The sequence below is a fragment of the Petaurus breviceps genome, unplaced genomic scaffold (assembly GCF_028583685.1).
Source record: "Petaurus breviceps papuanus isolate PSGF00001 unplaced genomic scaffold, PetGlider_PUasm1.0 91133, whole genome shotgun sequence".
Classification (NCBI taxonomy): Eukaryota; Metazoa; Chordata; class Mammalia; order Diprotodontia; family Petauridae; genus Petaurus; species Petaurus breviceps.
Window position 1 is genome coordinate 89585790 of NW_027187419.1, and position 18363 is coordinate 89604152.

The following is an 18363-nucleotide window of genomic DNA, read 5'->3' on the forward strand; positions in this document are numbered from 1 at the left end:
ATGAGATAATCTGGTGGTGTGGGGAGAGTAAGGAAAGAGCTCCCATAAAAGGTGGGACTTGAGATGAGTCTTGAAGGAATCCAAGAAAGTCAGTGGGTAGATATGAGGAAGGGGAGCATTCCAGGCATGGGGGATGCAAAATTTGACCTCCTGCCTAGACCTTTTGCTCCCTTTTCATAGGTGATGCTCTTTCCTTGGTCCTCCCTCTTCATGTGGGTCTCTTAGCATACCTAGCTTCCCTTAAAGTACAACCCAGGTGCATCAAATCCTAAAAAAAGACTTGCTAATACCCTTCCTGTTAGTGCTCTTTATGCCTTGAAATTACTTCATATTGCTTTAGAGCACTGTCTCTGGAGTCTGGAGTTCAAATCCCACACCCATGACTGCCCTTTGTGATCTTGGGTCTCAGTTTCCATGTCTGTAAAATAAGGAACCTGAATTTGTTGGGCTTTGAGCTTCCTTTCCCCTCTATTTTCTTTATGTAATTGTATAATTTCCCTTTATTTTTTTTTTTGCTGGTAGGGGCCAGCATACCAAAGTTTTTTTTTGTTTAATTGTAGAATTTCTCTAGATTTATGATCCTTTGATTCTGGGTGATATAACTTAAATTTCCTTATCAGTGTACATGTGATAACCCATCCCCTCATCAACTCCCTACCTTCTCCTTCCCCTAGCCCCAACAACAGAATGTTCTCTAGGATAGCTATAGGTTTCGTTTTGCCTTTGTATCCTAAGCACCTAGCATAATGTTTTGCACATAGTAGGGACTTAATAAGTGTTTGTAGAATCAATTTAATTGAATGCTATTTGTTTTCAACTTCATCTAACCCATGTCACAAAATCATGCATCTAATTGATGAAGGCAAAGCAGAAGGTGATAAAGAGAGCCAACTGGAGTAGTTTGTGGATATTTAAACTGAGAACACATGACAGAAGGATCTTTATTTACTTTTGGAAATGAGACATCAGGAAATATTCTAGGACAGGAAGGATAACTACGAAGTACTTGAGAAATCTGATAGACAAGCTATTACATCAATGTGATTCTCTCCTCTTACTTAAATACAAAGCCATTTTTTTTTTTTCAATTAGAATTTCCCTGGAAGTGTCTTGGAATAATTCAGTAATGAAGATTTTAAAGGTCTATTCTTATTTAATTGTCATACCAATTCATGGCTTAAATCTGTACTTTAACTTTTAATAGAAGGCAGCAAACTTGAAGCCTGTAGTAAATTCATGAAGATACTTGTGAGTGGGGCCAGCATACCAAAATGATCTCTCTAGCTGTTGTTCTAGGTTTATTTTCTTTTCTGCCAGAGTTTACTGAAAATCTCATTGCCCATGGTTTTGGAAAATAGTTGAGAGTGGCAAATGCACATAAATAATTTTAATTCATGATATATAAGCAGACATATGGAAGTACACGTTACATGTGTGACCAAAGCTGCAGATATGTGAAATTACTTTTTTGTGGAGATTTTTCAAGATATAAAAAGGAAGATGGTGTTAAAAAATTAAGGTTTCTTGTTCTATGCCATTTCTTACCTCTTTAAAAACCGTGACAGCCTATAGAAAGTATGGAGAACTTTATTTTTTTTTCCCTATCAAGGACAAAAGAAACTGAGGGCTACATTTAGTAGTGGTGTTTTTTTTTTGGCCCTTGCATGAACCCAAATGATTTTGAATTTTGAAGAAATACCATTAGTTGTAATTCACAAACATAAGTAATATTTAAAACTGAAAGGTGGTATGACATACTGGAGCAAGGGTTGTCCTTGGAGTCAGGAAGACCTTGTTTAGTTAGAATCATGCCTTTGATATGGACTAGATGTGTGATCACAGGAAAAAAAAATCTCCAGACCCACAGGCAGCTCTTTACGAATGAATTTTATAGCAATTGCTGTAAATCTGCTCTGGTGAAGGAAATTTGCACACTGGGAAGGATATCTCCCATACTAATGAAAACAGAGATCTGGAATAACCATAGAATCACACTTAGCTCTCAAAAGCCATCTAGTGGGGCAGCTAGCTGGCCTAGTGAATAGAGTATTGGACCTAGACTCAGAGATCCCAGTTCAAATGCAAGCTCAAACATACTACCTGTGTGACCCTGGACAAATTACTTAAATCTCTATCTTCCTCAGTTTCCTAATCTGTAAAATGGGGATAATAATTGAATGTACCTCCCAGGATTCTGGTAGGGATAAAACGAGATGATATTTTAGAGCACTTTGAAAACTTTAAAGTTCCATATAATCCTTCATTTTACAGCTGGGAATGTGAGGCCCTGAGAGGTTATATGCATTACTCATGGTCACAGAGAAAGTGGTAAAGATGAAATTTGACATCAGATTCTCTGAATACAAAATCATTGAGATCTAGGGTTTGGGTTGTGGCACTGCCACACAACTGTGGGATCTCAGGAGAATCACTTAATAATTCTGTGCTGCCTCAGTATTCTGATCTAGAAAATGAATGGGTTGGACTAAATGATTTCCTAGGGATCCTTCCAGCTCTAACATTCCAGGTGTTTATGTAAGTCTTATTTATACCAATAACATGAATACATCTGGAGAAAAGAAAAGTTGTTTTCCTGCTTTCTTCTCCCATTCAAATGTAAACTCCTTCTGAGTCAACCTTTTTCATTTATTCTATTTATATCTCCATCACCTAGTACAATTCCTGGTATATAGTAGACAATTAAAAATGCATTTTGATCGGTTCACATAAAGATGGTAAAACAAGGAAAATGAAGCAAGGGAAAGAAGGAGGATCAGATAGTAACTTTGTTTATAGCAATCCCCCAACTTTTATAACCTAGATACAATTGGTGGTGATGCATAATAAAGGGCTGTATCATATTCAGTGACATCTCATTGACTTGAAAGACTTAATGTTCTTTCCAAAGGTGTTGAATGTAAAATTACTTAGGTTCTAGGAAAATGTGGCCCAAATGATGTTCCGTTATGTATTTATGCTGATATTCCAACCCTGATGGCAGAGACAAATCCAAAACAATTTTTTTTCTTTTTGGGAAACTGTCTAAAAATATAAGATAATTATGTGGCAGAATGAAACATGATTTCAACCTTTTGATTTCTTTCTCAAGAGTTCAGTTTTCCTCTTAGCAGCACTAAGGGAATTGCTTCCAGATTGTATACCTGCATATAGTACTTTCAAGTTACAGATTGTCTTCCCTCAAAAAAGCCTTGCAGATTTCAGTCAGTATTATATCCCTGTGTTGATGGCAGCTGCAAACAGTCACCGGGTTGGTGATTTGTTTTCTTAGCAGCTCCAAGAGTGGAAAAACTTGACCCAGCACAAACTTTTACAGAGGCTTTTCTTCTATACTCCTGGGCATTTGATTGATGGAAAACTCATGGGATCTCAGTTCACTTTTTCATTTGCTGTATTGAGAGAGGGAAACAAGTACTAGATAATGTTTGTTCCCTTGTGTAATCTTTTTTTAAAAATTTAAATTGTAAACCTCTGAAGAACATATCTCATTTTAAGGATGTAAACAGACATATGATGTAGCAAAATTTAACAGAGTAAAAGAGGGGCCAATGGGTTTACCTCTTCCCAGTTGTTTGTTTTCTTTCTTTCTTTTTTTTTAACTTCACTTAACTACCTAACCCTGTAATGTGATGTGAGAACTCTGGACCTGATTTCCGGAGTGTTTGTTCTGACCCCACATGCCACATCCACTGTGCAGTCTCAATCATGACATGAAACACTGATTCACAAGCTCTTGAATGTTTACTATTTAAAACCTGGCTCTCTTCTGGCCTGAATTGCAACAGAATTCCCTGAGAGTTTATTCCCCTCCAGCAATTGACACTTGACTTTGCTTCTACTGTGAAAATTCACAACATAATCATATTGTATTTCCTTTGTCCTGGTCTCTTTAAATATAGCATTGAATCAGATTTTGAGGAGTAATTAAGGCTCATAAGAAGTAGGATTGTTAATGATGTCACAACTTTTCTCAGGGGTTTCAGGCCCGTCGGACTACTCATCATTCAGAAACCAAAAAGTTTTGGAAGAAATTTTTGGGGGTGTCTTTTAAAATAACTTGAAAGGATATTGTTCTAAATACTTAATGAGATCTTCTAAAAAAATTCTTAGTACCCTTCATGGTATTTTTGGGAGGCATTGAGGCCAAGTGATGCATGTCTTTTTATTATATAAAAATTTCATTTTCTTTAATTAAAAATTACCTAAAATGCATTTGGAATTTTACTGGAGTCAGCAATGCTTAAAAATAATTTGTGATGTGAAAAAAACATCTGAAACTGAGAGTAATAATCTTGACCCTCTCCCTTTAACTCCACCATATGCTTATTTGTTGGGTCTCTCACTATATTTTTCACTGTCAAATGAGCATAGTGCCCTTTATTTGTATTTGAGTGGCCTGCCATTTTGATTATGTTGTCTGTGGTGCCTCTGATGTAAACTACATTCAAATGGCCAAATTGAAACAGCACTAACATTGAGCAATCATCAGAGATTAACATCAGCTCATGTAAAATGTGACAAGCAAATTGCAATACTGCCAAGGTAATGCTTTAAAATGATAGCAGGGTAAAGTCTGTCCCCACAACACTAATATAACCTTAAATCATTGCTGTTAGGCCCAATGGAATAGAATATTGTTTCATTAACAAGACGATAGCACTCTTGTGCTATGTGAGAAAGGGGAAGAAATTGAGCTGTTTCTTACTCTTTTGACATTTAAAACTTGTCTGCCAGCCATGAATTCCAACATATCGTATCCACTGTTGACAAAACAGCTGTTATACATATATTGAAATGTGTCTTGAGAAATAAATCACTAATAGCATCATAGTATGACAAATGTTTAAATATATCATAGAAAAATAACTAAAAGGAAGAAAACAACCAGATACCAGTATAAGGGAAAGATAGAACTGCCCACACATTGGAAAACACCTGAAAGATGCTATTTCTTAGAGAATCATAGATAATATATGATTTGCACATTTATGGATTTATTCATGTGTATTATACATATTTCTTATAAGATTTTCTTCACAGATTCATAATTTTGTAATTTTTTCCAATTATTTTGAAAAAGCTAGTCTCATTGTTTGAATTGTGATAGTAACTAACCACAGCCCCTTGATTATTAAACCTATGCAAAACAAACTCAGAAGATACTGTGCAGTTTGCATGAACTTTAGGGGATTTTTAAACCAGTGTGTTGAAACCCATTTATCCTAAGTAGTAAAAGTTAAGGAGTTCTACTTTCTTTTCACATAGGAAATTAAGACCTTCTCCAAAGGCCTCATATATCCAGAGGTGGGAGGGATCTCAGGCCTCTAGTCCAACACTTTCATTTTACAGAAGAAAGTTTAGTAACTTACCCAAGGTCAAGTAGGTATTCAGTGTCATATTTTATACCTTATGAGAATGCCAAGACATTACTGGGTTCTTAAAGTCTATGCCAACAAACAACTCTGGCACAGCCCAGCAAAACTGAACAACTTCAAGTAAAGGTTGGGTGATGAATTATGTGCCTCTAAGTCAAAGGGATACTCTCGCTAAGAGCATATAGGCTTATTGCCAGAAGGCTATCCATTAAAATTTTGCAAAGATTCATCAACATAAATGAAGTCACAGACCTTTGAAGTATTGACAAATTGTGACAATACCATACAATAAGGAATATAGTTTTGGAATCATTTTGATATTGTGCACATATGAGATTCAGTTGAAAGATGGATATAGTCTACATGTTCCATTGTCCATATTTTATTCAGGAGCAAACTACCTTAATTGTTTACAATAAATTGCACAGAGCTATGTGGTACTGAATTGGTTTTCCAATTATGTGATCAAGACCTATTGGCTCCAGACAACTTAGTCTTAATAGTTACCTACTTCAATTCAGTTCAATGAAACAAACCTTTATTAAGTCCTTTATATGTGGCAAGGCACTGTTTTAGATACTGTGAATACAAATACAACATAAAACAGTCTCTACCCTTAATGACCTGATCTTATATTCTACTGTAGGAGATGAAACCTATACATATATAAATAAAGGCAAAGTTTATTAAAAGTAATTTTTTAAAAGTAGTTTAAAGACAGAAAGTATTAATAACTGGGGAGATCAGGAAAGGCCTTTTGTAGGGAGGAAAGTTGAACTATGCTTGGAAAAAAGGTAGGAATTTTAAGAAGCTGAGTTGTACAGGTAATGCTTTCCAAATATTGGGGATCCCCTTAAGTGAAGATAGGAAATGTAATATCATATAGAGGGTAGACCAGTTTGACTTACATGGAAAGTGTGTAAAGGAAATTAATAAGAATGGATAGAATACTAGGGAGATAGGTGTGATCTAGGTTGTAAAGGGCTTTAAATTCTATAATGAATTTAGCAGACCTGTTATAATATTTGGGTACCCACAGCTATGCACTTGGCAAGTTTTTGGTCAGGTTTATTTTCCTTAAAAATAACGTAGAACCAAATTGCAGATAATTGGTATAAAGCATAAGTATCTCTCATATCTTTTAATTTTTTGGAGGGAGGGGGGCAAGGCAGTTGGGGTTGTGACTTGCTCAAGGTCACACAGCTAGTAAGTGTTAAGTGCCTGAGGCTGGATTTGAACTCAGATCCTCCTGACTCCAGGGCTGGTGCTTTATTCGCTGTACAACCTAGCCATCCTATATCTGTCATATCTTAAAGATGCTGCCAAAGGAGGCCTGGCCTTATGCCAGTGGCTTTAGGGGCCTTGAGTTGCCTGCTATTTTCCACCCCCATTTAGTGACATCAGGAAGGAGTTTTGGGTGATTTGTCATTAGAAATTGGCCTAGAGGATATGAAGGGAGAAATAAAATGGCAACTAGGATTTACAGATAAAGTGGAATGAGGTAACAGTGGTAGTGTAAGAAAATAGTAGTGTGATTCTACTCACCTCCTGCCAGAGAGGATAGGGACCAAGAATGCATAATGGGACATATATTTTGGGACAGGGCTAATAGGCGAATTTGTTTTGCTGAACTATTACACATATTTGTTACAACACGTTTTCCCTTTTTGTAAAAAAAAAATTGTGGGTGGAGGGGAACAGTAGCATAAATGTGAGAACAGAAGTGTGAGTTTGAAAGAGCTGTATGAGAACAACTATTGTGATAGAATAGTTCTTGACTTGATGCAAAATAGGAACTCAGGAGAAGTGAGTCTATGTAGAGTCAGCAAAGAATAAGTCAGGAAGATTCATCTTTCTGAGTGACCCTGGGCAAGTCACTTAAACCTGCCTGCCTTAGTTCTTCAGCTGTAAAATGAGTTGGAGAAGGAAATGACAAATCATTCCACTATTTTTGCCAAGAAAACCCCAAACGGGCAGATGAAGAGTCAGACACAACTGAAATGACTGAATAACAAGGTAGGGGAAAGGAGCCAAAAATATTTGGGGAGAGGGAGGAGAGAAAGGGTAAAAAGGTAAATTCAAAGCTTACCAGTCAAGGCCATACATGAAGCTTTGTCCTGAAAGGAACATATAGCATTCTGTGTCCTATCTTTCCCTCTCTGACTCCATGTAGGTAGGTAGGTAGGTAGGTCGGTAGATATGTAGGTAGATAGATAGATAGATAGATAGATAGATAGATAGATAGATAGATAGATAGATAGATAGATAGATAGATAGATAGATAGAATGGTGAGAGACAGGACATCCAGCAAATGAGAGTGGGCATAGAGATGTTAACAGTTCTTCTTTCCTTCCCCTTCACTGATTCTACACAAGAATAACCCTGGATAGTAATCTGACAATTCAAGGAAGTTCATTAGAACTATTCTATAAACATTAGAGGAACAGACATTACCAAAGCCTCAGACTACTGCTTACTATCTCCCTCACCACTTAATCAGCAATTTGGGGTTTTGTGGGATAGATGGTTTTCTACCTGAAGTCTTGGAATCTTCCACGTTAAACACACCATTGTGATTATGGTTCTAGTTTCCAACTCATGTAGATCCCAATTTAGGTAGAAATTTCTTTGTAGAATTAAAAGGTTGACTTTAACACTGATACATTTTAGGTTGGAGTTATAAGTTGAATTACAATTTGCATTTCTTTCTGATGATATACTTCAGAGAAATATTCAGTTCCTCATCAAAATGAAGCCATATACAAATGAAGTCACACGCATATACAAAACCTACAGAACTGGATGAAATTCTGTCCTGTGGTAACCAGAAGCCACCAAAGACTGGGAAGTCCCTATCTTATAGGATCTATCTTGAAATCTTAGGTCTTGGCTATGATCAGAGTAGTTTCCAGAAATGGTTTGAAGTGACTTCCTATTCACCTCACTCAGTTCTTTCCCTTGTCATTCCATTTGAAAAAATATCCATAAATAATGCCACATCTCCTGCTGGAGGGGATCAATGTGACCCACCTTCCTTTCAAGGGTATATCATACCTTAGGATATTCTGACATTGTGGAATGGTTTATGACTAGAGAACTCTTTGGCAACACATGCATTCAGCAACTTCACTGTCTAATTCTGGTCTCTGAAATGACTATTTTGTGTGAAAGGAAAAGAAGGGGAAATAGAAACAAAAATGGGGTTTCTTAACTTATTATTTAATCAGAAGCTCCAAAAGGAGGTGATTTCCTATACTGTCAATGGAAAGAACCCAACTGGAACAACGACTGGTATAGCTTGCAATTTGGCAAGATAAATATGTGACTTGGTAAGAGGTTTTCTGGCCAAAAGATGAATTCTTTTCTTCTTTTTCTCTTTTTACCATTTGCACTTTTCTGTTAAGCAGGTCCTCTAAGCCCAGAGAGCAGAGCAGGACATGCTGACAAAGCTCGAAAAGAAAACCTGACTAAAAATAAAGTTTCTTGAAATACAAAAGAGCATGTGATCCCTAGTGTTTCAAGCTGGGTATAATTTTAAATGAATTAGGATCTCATGAAGAAAAGTGGCTTACAAAATACATGTGACAATTTCACAGGCAGTTAATGAGAGAAGAATGAAGGCGAATGAGAGAAAAAAGAGACAGTGTCCATTGGCAGGCGGCCAGCAGTCACTGCAGTCTTCCGACTTGTGGAGGCTGAAAAAGATACAGTGATAATTAATGTAGGGTGACTTTACTGGGCAGAAGAGATTATCCTGATGGTAGAAGGGTGTGGGGTATATGCCTAAGGAAAATAGAGAGAAAATAGAGTTATTTTTGCTTTCCTAACACTTAATTAAATTAAAATGAAAATGAAAAAAAGTAATAGCATGTTACTGATTCAGTACTGTCTGGCCAGCTGCCTGAGCACAAATAGAGAAGTACAAACCCTGGTCTGAGTTTTCTACAATATGTAATGAGAGCTAATTATCTTCCACAAACAATCTTTGTGCTTTCATAGACAAATATTTCCTAAACAATTGAATTATCTATGACTTAATAGCAATAATATGATTTGATGTTGTTTTTTAAAATGTTTCATTGAAAACAGGCTTTAACAGGTATATGGATGCCTGAAGCTTTGGTTTGGTTTGTAAATCTTCTTAAGAAATGAAAAGAACACTGAACTGGCTGGCCATCAAGAGCACTAGGTTCTAGGCTTAATTCTGCCATTACTCAGCTCTGTGACCTCAGCAAGCATCTTTATTGCTCAGAATTTTAATTTCCTTGTTAATGCAAGTGGTTGGAGTAGCTGACTTTTAAAGTCCTTTCTAATTTTGACATCTGATGACTCTAAGTGCCATTGGGTATGTATGCATGTTTGTTTTTGACAAGAGGTCTGAAGAAAGACCACTACATGGAGCCAATGGGAAGAATGCTGGGTTTGGAATCAGATCACCAAGGTTCAAATACTGTGTGTCAATTATTCCCTGTGTTACTGAGCAAATTACTCACCCTTTCTGTCCCTGATTTTCCTTAATTGTAAAGTAGAAGTGTTGGTCTAGATTATCTTTAAACTTCTTTCCAATTCAGTGATCCTATGACTTCTGATTTCATTGGTATAAAGAATTACTCTACTAACACTGATCAGTTCCTGACCTGTAATTTCTACCCTTAGAGAATTGCCTGTAACATCAAGAAATTAAGTGTCTTACCCAACGTTGCACAGCCAGTATGTGCCAGAAACAAGAATTGAACCATATTCTTTCTTTTAGTTTGACTCTATCTACTAGCTCTTAATAGCTATATATACCCTCATACAATTTCACATCTAGAAAGAATTACAACCTCCCCACCAGAAATGGCTGACCATAACTAATTTGCATGGAATTACCATGGTAGAAGTGTATCCCCATATTTTATAGCTATTTCCCCCAAGAAGCCAGCTAACCTGGGGCAAAGTCATATGCCCAGGGGATGAGGAAGTGACACCAATGCTTCCTTTGGCCATGAGCCTAAAAATGGAATTAGACTGAGGGTCAAGTCACTCTTTGGGTAACCACTGATTCTTTTTATGCCATCCCTAGGCTCCTCCTCCTCTCTTCTGTGTTGCCCATCACCTCTACTGCTGTTAGCAGTGAAAGCTGAGATGGTATCATAGAGATGGCCAGGACCAGCACCCAGCATTCCAAGAGTCTACTTTCTTACAATTCCATTTCTCTTGTTAATGAGCATCTGGCACTGAATACATTACAGAGAAAAAGAAGCAAGTACAATATTAGGTTTAAGTGTATACTATGTCATCGACTTCCTTCATTTATAAAATGCCATTTCAACAATTTTTATCATCTGGGGAGAAAGACTAACCTTTTATTTATCAACAAGTGATACAATCCTTTAGAAAAGTTAAGACCTTTTAAAAAAATCAGAGTTTTATTGATTTAAAAAGAAACATTAATTACTTAAAATCTGCTTTCTAGCCTCTAGAATCTTCCGTAGGAACAAAGAACTACAGATAAGCAAATCTAAACACTGTAATGTCTCATAGCAAATATTCAATTTACACAACTCTAGTCCACCATTACTTTAATAAGACCAGTTCTTTTAAAATAGTGTTGTCAAACTAAAACATAACGTGGGGCCACTAATCCATATATAAGAATCCCTGGGAGGGGCATATATTGACTTAATTTTAAAATGTAATATATTCTAAGTCTTTTTTTCTTTTAAAGCAATTGGGGTTAAGTAACTTGCTCAAGGTTACACGGCCGGGTGTTTCTGGGTGGGTGCTAAGTGTCTGAGCCCGGATTTGATCCCCCAGGTCATCCCAACACTGGGGCCGGTGCTCTTACTGTGCTACCTGGCCGCCCCTATATTCTAAGTCTTATTGTATATTCATTACTTTTGTTAAATATTCCCTTATTTATATTTTAATCTGGTTTGGTCCATGCTTGTAAGTGTTGTGGGCCCCATCCCACTTGTGGACCCCATCCAGCGTGTGGGCTATATGTCTGAAATCTCACAAGTCTGTATAACCTTCGTGATAAGTTAATAATTTGATTCAATTCATCCAACATTTACAAAACATTTTTATAGGCAGAATTGTGTTAACTGTTAAGTGATAAAAGCTATACTTTTCTAATCCTCTGGGAGTTTGCAATCTAGTTGGGCAGAGAGGAAAAACAATGAAATCTGTATATATATATTTGGGGGGGTGTCCTCATGGAATGGTTTATTACACTTTCATCTCACAGGGTAGGCATCAATACATGAGATTAAAGCACTGGACAGAAACACAAAGGCTTCTGGGAGGCAACATTGAGACAGGGTCAAGTGCAAACACCAGGCCTGAGGCTAGGAGATGGGCAGGGGGTGGGCACGGGCTGCTTCTGACTGGTGCCACATAAATATACATACATACACACATACATATATATTCAAATGACAACTTTTTATTTTGTTAATAATTTTGTGTATTATGTCAGCTTTTGTGGGGTTAGGCTAAACATGAAGGGATTTGTCATCCTTTCTAGTCTTCATCACCCAAATGCAAAGTACTTAGCACATTTTCTACCCAGTTATACATATCCAGGCAGTTTGAATAAGTGGCTACTAAAAAGAATTTTTAAATTAGACCAGATTAGTATTTCATCTATTTTATGCTATGGAATTTTTGAATATTATATTAATAATGCTTAGTAGTTAATCAAAATACAGTCCAGACTACAAAAAATATTTGCTTGTCTAGTAAATTTGAACTTTCTTCTCCACTGAAGAATTTGTTCCATGAGTAGGTCATCTCTGCCATTTTCCTCTTCCTTTTTTAGGAATTAAAAAAATAAGCATTAAAGAAAAAATAATCTCCTCTGAGGACCTCTCCTCCACCAACACAATGAACAAATAAAAAATAAAAAAAACAAATACGTAACTTCACAATGCGGTAGAATAAATCCCTACATTAGCCATGCCAGGAAAAAATTTCTCTTTGTTCAAGTTTCTCACCATTTTATCAGAAGGGGAGTGATTTGTTTCATCTTCATTCATTCATGGTTTATCATTGCATTGACTAGAGTTCTAAAGCCTTTCACAATTGCTTTTCCTCTATATTGACGTTAACATCATATAAATCTTTCCCTACATATTTCTTTCTATATCAATTTATATGTCATCCCAGTTTTCTTTGAAACTGTCCATTTTTATCATATCTTATGGAAAAATAATATTCCATTATATTCATATGTCTTAATTTAGTCATTCCTCAAATTTAGTCATTTCCAATTTGAGTCTACCATTAAAAAAAAGTTTTTATAATTTTTATATTTAGTACCTATAGATAATTTTGTTCTTTCATTTCTTTGAGATCTTTGAGGCCTACTAAGGGGATAGCTGGGTCAAAGGGTATGTACAGTTTGAAAACTTTCAGGGAAGAGTTTGAAATTGCTTTCTAGAAAAACACCACCAACAGTTTATTAGTTACATGTATTCCCATAGGCCTTCCAGCTTTTGTCATTCTCCTCTTTTGTAATTTTTCTCAGTCTGATAGGCAAAACCTCAAATTTGTTTTCATTTTCCTTTCCCTAATTATTATTTGGATTATTTTGACATATGATGGGCAAAGCTTGGATGTCTTCCTTTAAAGACTATTGTTCATATCTTTTGACTATCTACTGGGGATTGACAATTATTCTTATAAATTTGAATCACTTCCTTATATATCTTGGAAATGAGACTTTTATCAAGGAAATTTGTTGCAAAAATCTCCCCCAACATACTTTCTTTCTACTTTTTACTACACTAGGTCTGTTTTGCAAAAAAAAAAATTAATATAAGAAACAATGTTCAATGTAATTTTTATGACCTCAATTACTTTTACTCTTATCTATTAGTTCTCCTATCCATACACATGAAAAGTCATTTCTTCTTTGTTCTTTTAGGATTTTTCTGTTACTTTAAAAATCTACATCATGTGCCCTTCTGGAGCTTATTTTGGTATATAGAATAGTATGTGTGTATGTGTATACACACATATACATATGCATGTATATATGAACGTGTGTATGCATGTATGTGAATATATATATATATGAAATGATGTATGGATAGATACTGGGATATATGTAGTGATAGATTTTTGTGTTTGTGTACACACACATACATATATAGAGAGAGGTATGTATATACACATACCCGAATATATACATGCATATAAAAATTTAAACATATGTGTATATATATGTATGTATGAAATGGTGAATCCTTCCCCCTATAAATGGGGTCATGTTTTTTCAAAAAGTGTTGTAACAAGTAGTATGTTCTGTATGTTGCATGTTTAATCTGTTGCACTGATTAATTTCTCCTTAAAAATAATTTCCCAATTGATTTTAATAATTACTTCTTATACATTTCAAAATCTATTACTAATAGATTTATTATAACAGACTTATCCTTGAGATTCTTGACCATTTGTTACTCTATATGAACTGCATTTTTATATTTTCTGGGTCTATAAAACATTTTTGGAGTTTGGTGTGGGAAAGAATAAATAAATAAATTTTAAATTGTATTATTTTGATTACATTAGATGTACCTACCCAAAAGCAATTAACATTTCTCCAATTACTTAGTTCTATGTTTATTTCTGCAAAAAGTATTTTATAATTAGATTCATAAAGTTCTTTTTGTAATACTGGTTGGTATATTCCTAAGTATCTTATAGCACCTTTAGTTATTTCGAATTGAATTTCTCTTTCCGGCCCTTATTGCCAGGTCTTATCGGCTATATATAGGAATACTAGTTATATTTTGATTTATCTTCTACCTTGCAACTTTGCTGAGGCTATTAATTGTTTGAATTATTTTTAGTTGACTTTATAGGTTCTTTAAGTACATTATAACATTTTGAAAAATCAATAATTTTGTTTGTTCATTGTTTCTTTTTCTTGCTTCCTCATTTTCTTTCCTTATCTCATTCCCATGGTTACCATTTTTAGCACTATGTTAGATAGTAGTGGTGATAATAGATATCTTTGTTCTCCCTTTGATCTTATTGAAAAAGGTCTCTAACTTTTCTCAATTACATATTTGCTCTTTGATTCAAATAAATATTACCAACTTTTTAAAGAAATGTTCAAATTAGTCGATGCTTTCTAGAGTTATTAATTGAAATGCCCATTAGATTTTGTCAAAAGCCTTTTGAGCATTACATATATATCATATGCCTTTTGTTATTTATATTGTTAATATTATTCAACTCTAAATTTCTGCTATAAACCCAAAATGGTCTTTTCTAATGTATTGTTATTGTAGGCTACTTGAAAATATTTTATTTACTTTGTATCAGTGCTCCTTAGGGGATATTAATCAGTAGCTTTTTTTTCCTTTGTTTTGTCTTTTCCTGGCTTAGGATTCATGACTATATTCATATTGTTATTGCAAACATTTTTTGCAGTACTATAATAATGGTTTTTGGATATTTGATAGTGATTTTATGTGAATTTATATGTTGTTGTAGGTTTTTTGAGGAAAAGATATTTGGGAAAGTTCATTTATGGACTTTTCAAATCTGTTTTTGGATATTGGTTTATATGGCATGAACAAAGGTCCTTGTTGAAGATAACCCATGTGGACCAAAACATTGCTGGAGCACCACACATGGAAGTGATGAAAGTTACAAAGACTGGAATGAGGTTCCACTCAGGAATGTATTTGTGTGGTAGCAGGTAGGAGCAGGATGGTGGTTTCAAGTCCCTATGGATTAAAATTTCAATTCTTTTGGTATCCTTTACACACACACAGACACACACACAGAGGAAGTTATTCCCTTGAATTTTCAAACTGTGCCAATAGTCCTTACTATAGTCTATTATATTAAGGATTAGTTTACTTAAGGATCTATGGCACTCTAGCTTTCTTTACTTGTACATACCACCTTAAACCATAACTCTACTGTATTTGGTAATGGCTTTCTTATTTACATGGAATTTGGTGGTAGCATTCATATATACACACATACATATATGTTTATAAACAAAGCTAGAGGTATATACATATATGTATACATGCACATATATATCCACACATACAAATACATAAGCTTATGTGAAGTTAAATTCATTCTTATTCTCATTCATTCTCTTCTTCTTCTCTCTCTTTCCACCTCTCTTTTTCTCACAAATACACACATGAAAATAAAATATCAATCAATTCATCAACAAACATTTATTTAGTGCCAATAATATGACAGCCTTTGTGCTAGATGCTAGGGGGTACACAATTTAAAAAAAGGAAAGAACCCTTGTTCTCTTTTAGAATGAAGTTGATATGCCATAGTTCAGGGGGTGAATGAGGAGATATGGGAGGAGTAGGAAGGTTGGGAGTAAAGGTAGCTATCCTACAGTGTCAAAATGCAAAGGAGAACAGGAAATGAACAAGCAGATGATGTATGAAGTGGGGGTGAGGCAGGCTGGGGTAATTACTCTTAAAGTTGGAAGGGACATTAGAGAACATATGATACAAATTCTCCACATTAAAGACAAAGAAATTGAGGTTCAGACAAGCTAAGTGACTTTCCCAAGGTCATACAGCAATACCTCTTGATTCCCAAGAGAGCAATTAAAAAGTACTACCTTTCTAGGTTCCACTTTTACAGGCTCCATACTATGTTACTTCTGTGGCTGAGAGGTTTACGATGCATTTTAAATTTTGAGAAAAATCTGGTCAAAGAAATATATGCATCTTTAAACATTTTTGGCTAAGGAAAAAAATGTATGAAGACTATAATTTCAGAAAAGAGATCTAGTAATGTAACTAGGTCCCCCTCCCACCATTGTCCTATAATCCAAAACTATAATATCAATCCAGAAAGGCCATAAACATGGGCTAGTTGGGTTGTTCTCTTAAAAAATAATCTTCAGTGTCTTTGTAAACATAGTGATCAAGATGTTAACCTTAAATTGTGTTTTTTTTTAAATTTAACTTTTCCATTTCAAATGACCTCCTTTTGTGGGGAGTTATGTTTATAGGCACCACACTTTATGTGTCAGAATACTTTTCTTTGTAATTTGTTTTTTTCCATGTTAAAAGTGTTAGGTAGTAGACACCATATAAATTATATATATATATATATATACATATACATATACACACACAGCATTACATACACTCCATACACTGTCATATATACATAAATTATACATAATTATATGCATGCGCTGCAACCTACATAATATGTATATATATGCAATATACCTTTACAATACACATATTACAATATATGCATATACATGGATATAGATGAGGATATATTCATGTATATGTGTGTATGTATGCCTTATGCATTTTTGGTTCAAACCTGTGATTTAACAGTAGGGCAAACTCTTCATGTGTAAATTCCTTCCTTGAGTGTAGATCAATAATTTGTCTAAAAGGCACTCTTTTATTTTAACTTTTTGGAGGGGGGGAGGCAGGGCAATTGAGGTTAAATGACTTGTCCAAGGTCACACGGCTAGTAAGTGTTAAGTGTCTAAGGCTGGATTTGAACTCAGGTCCTCCTGACTCCAGGGCCAGTGCTCTACTCACTGTGCCACCTAGCCACCCCCATAATATTCTCTTACAGAGTTAACTGGGGTACAGGGTTATGAACCTTGCCCATGATCACATAGGAAGTTTGCATACATGTAAATATGTAAATGTACACACACACACAAAGGATAGGTCATACACACACCATATATGAGAGATAATGTGGCATTATAGGACAAATGGCTAGCCCTGAAATCAGAAAGATGTAGGTTCGGGTCTTACACCTCAGACACATCGTGATTTTGTGAAACCATGCTGTAAGAAATTCTCTACAACTTTGTATTAGTGAAGTTAGTGGAGAAGGTCTCTATTTTCGAATTTTCCCATGAAATCACACATCTAGACCAATACATCTGTATATCCATATACACACATGCACCCATATAATGTAAACTTTGAAAGAAACTTTAAGGCAATAGTTTCCTAGTAACAGAAATTATGCAGAAACTCTGCAGAGAACCCCTTTGTATAAACCTATGGCCTTTTGATTTATTGGTTGGACTAAGAATTTTCAGAGAAAGCTTCCATTCCCTGCCTGGAACATGTTACAGTCAATGTAAAGGTACAATTATATAGCTGAAAAAGTGAAAGCCAGGGCACAGGGTTCTTTGAAGTGAATTAACTTGGAAAAGCCCATCTGGAAGAAAGCTTACCTAAAAAACAGCAGTCACACTTACCACACCTCTAGGAGTCCATGGGAAGCTGACTTGCTATTTAAGGAGTTAGAACTTAAAGGAATAGTTAGATTTGAAGATGAAGTTAAGCAAATAGAATGAAAAATAAAAATAAATATCAGCCCTTACTTTGCAGATGAGAAAAGAGAGGCCTGGAGAAGTTAGCAGATATAGTGAATTAGTTACAGTTCTGGTAGCCAAACACAGTTCTCTTTTCTACTAGTCTACTAATTCTTCAAATAATCACATTGATGTTTAATGTGACATTCACTATGTGTTTAGGAATGATTTAACTAATGTTTTCTTAATTGTAAATTTCTTGAGAATGTGGATTGTTACATCCTTTGTATTTTTCTAGTTGTATTGCTATGTCTTGTGTCTAGTATTTATATGCCTGGTGCATAAGAGGGCCTTCATAAATGTAGGTTGACTGGGTGGTGAATAAAAATTGAAATATAGCTCAGTGCTACTGACATTATCCTTCAGGCCATTCATTATCCTCCTAGAATCAGATATATTATAGTTATGGTTCTGATTAGGAGGATTAAACACGTGTTGCCAATTTTGTGGTTTTGGAAAAAGAACTGGAGCCAAATAAGCACTGTGGACTTATCTTCAAGCCTGGTTTAGATCTTAAAAAGATAAAAGGGAGATAGCACAGAGAGAGACAGACAGAGACAGACACAGATAGAGACAGACAAGGGAGACAGATAGACAAAGTATCATTTACTTTCAAA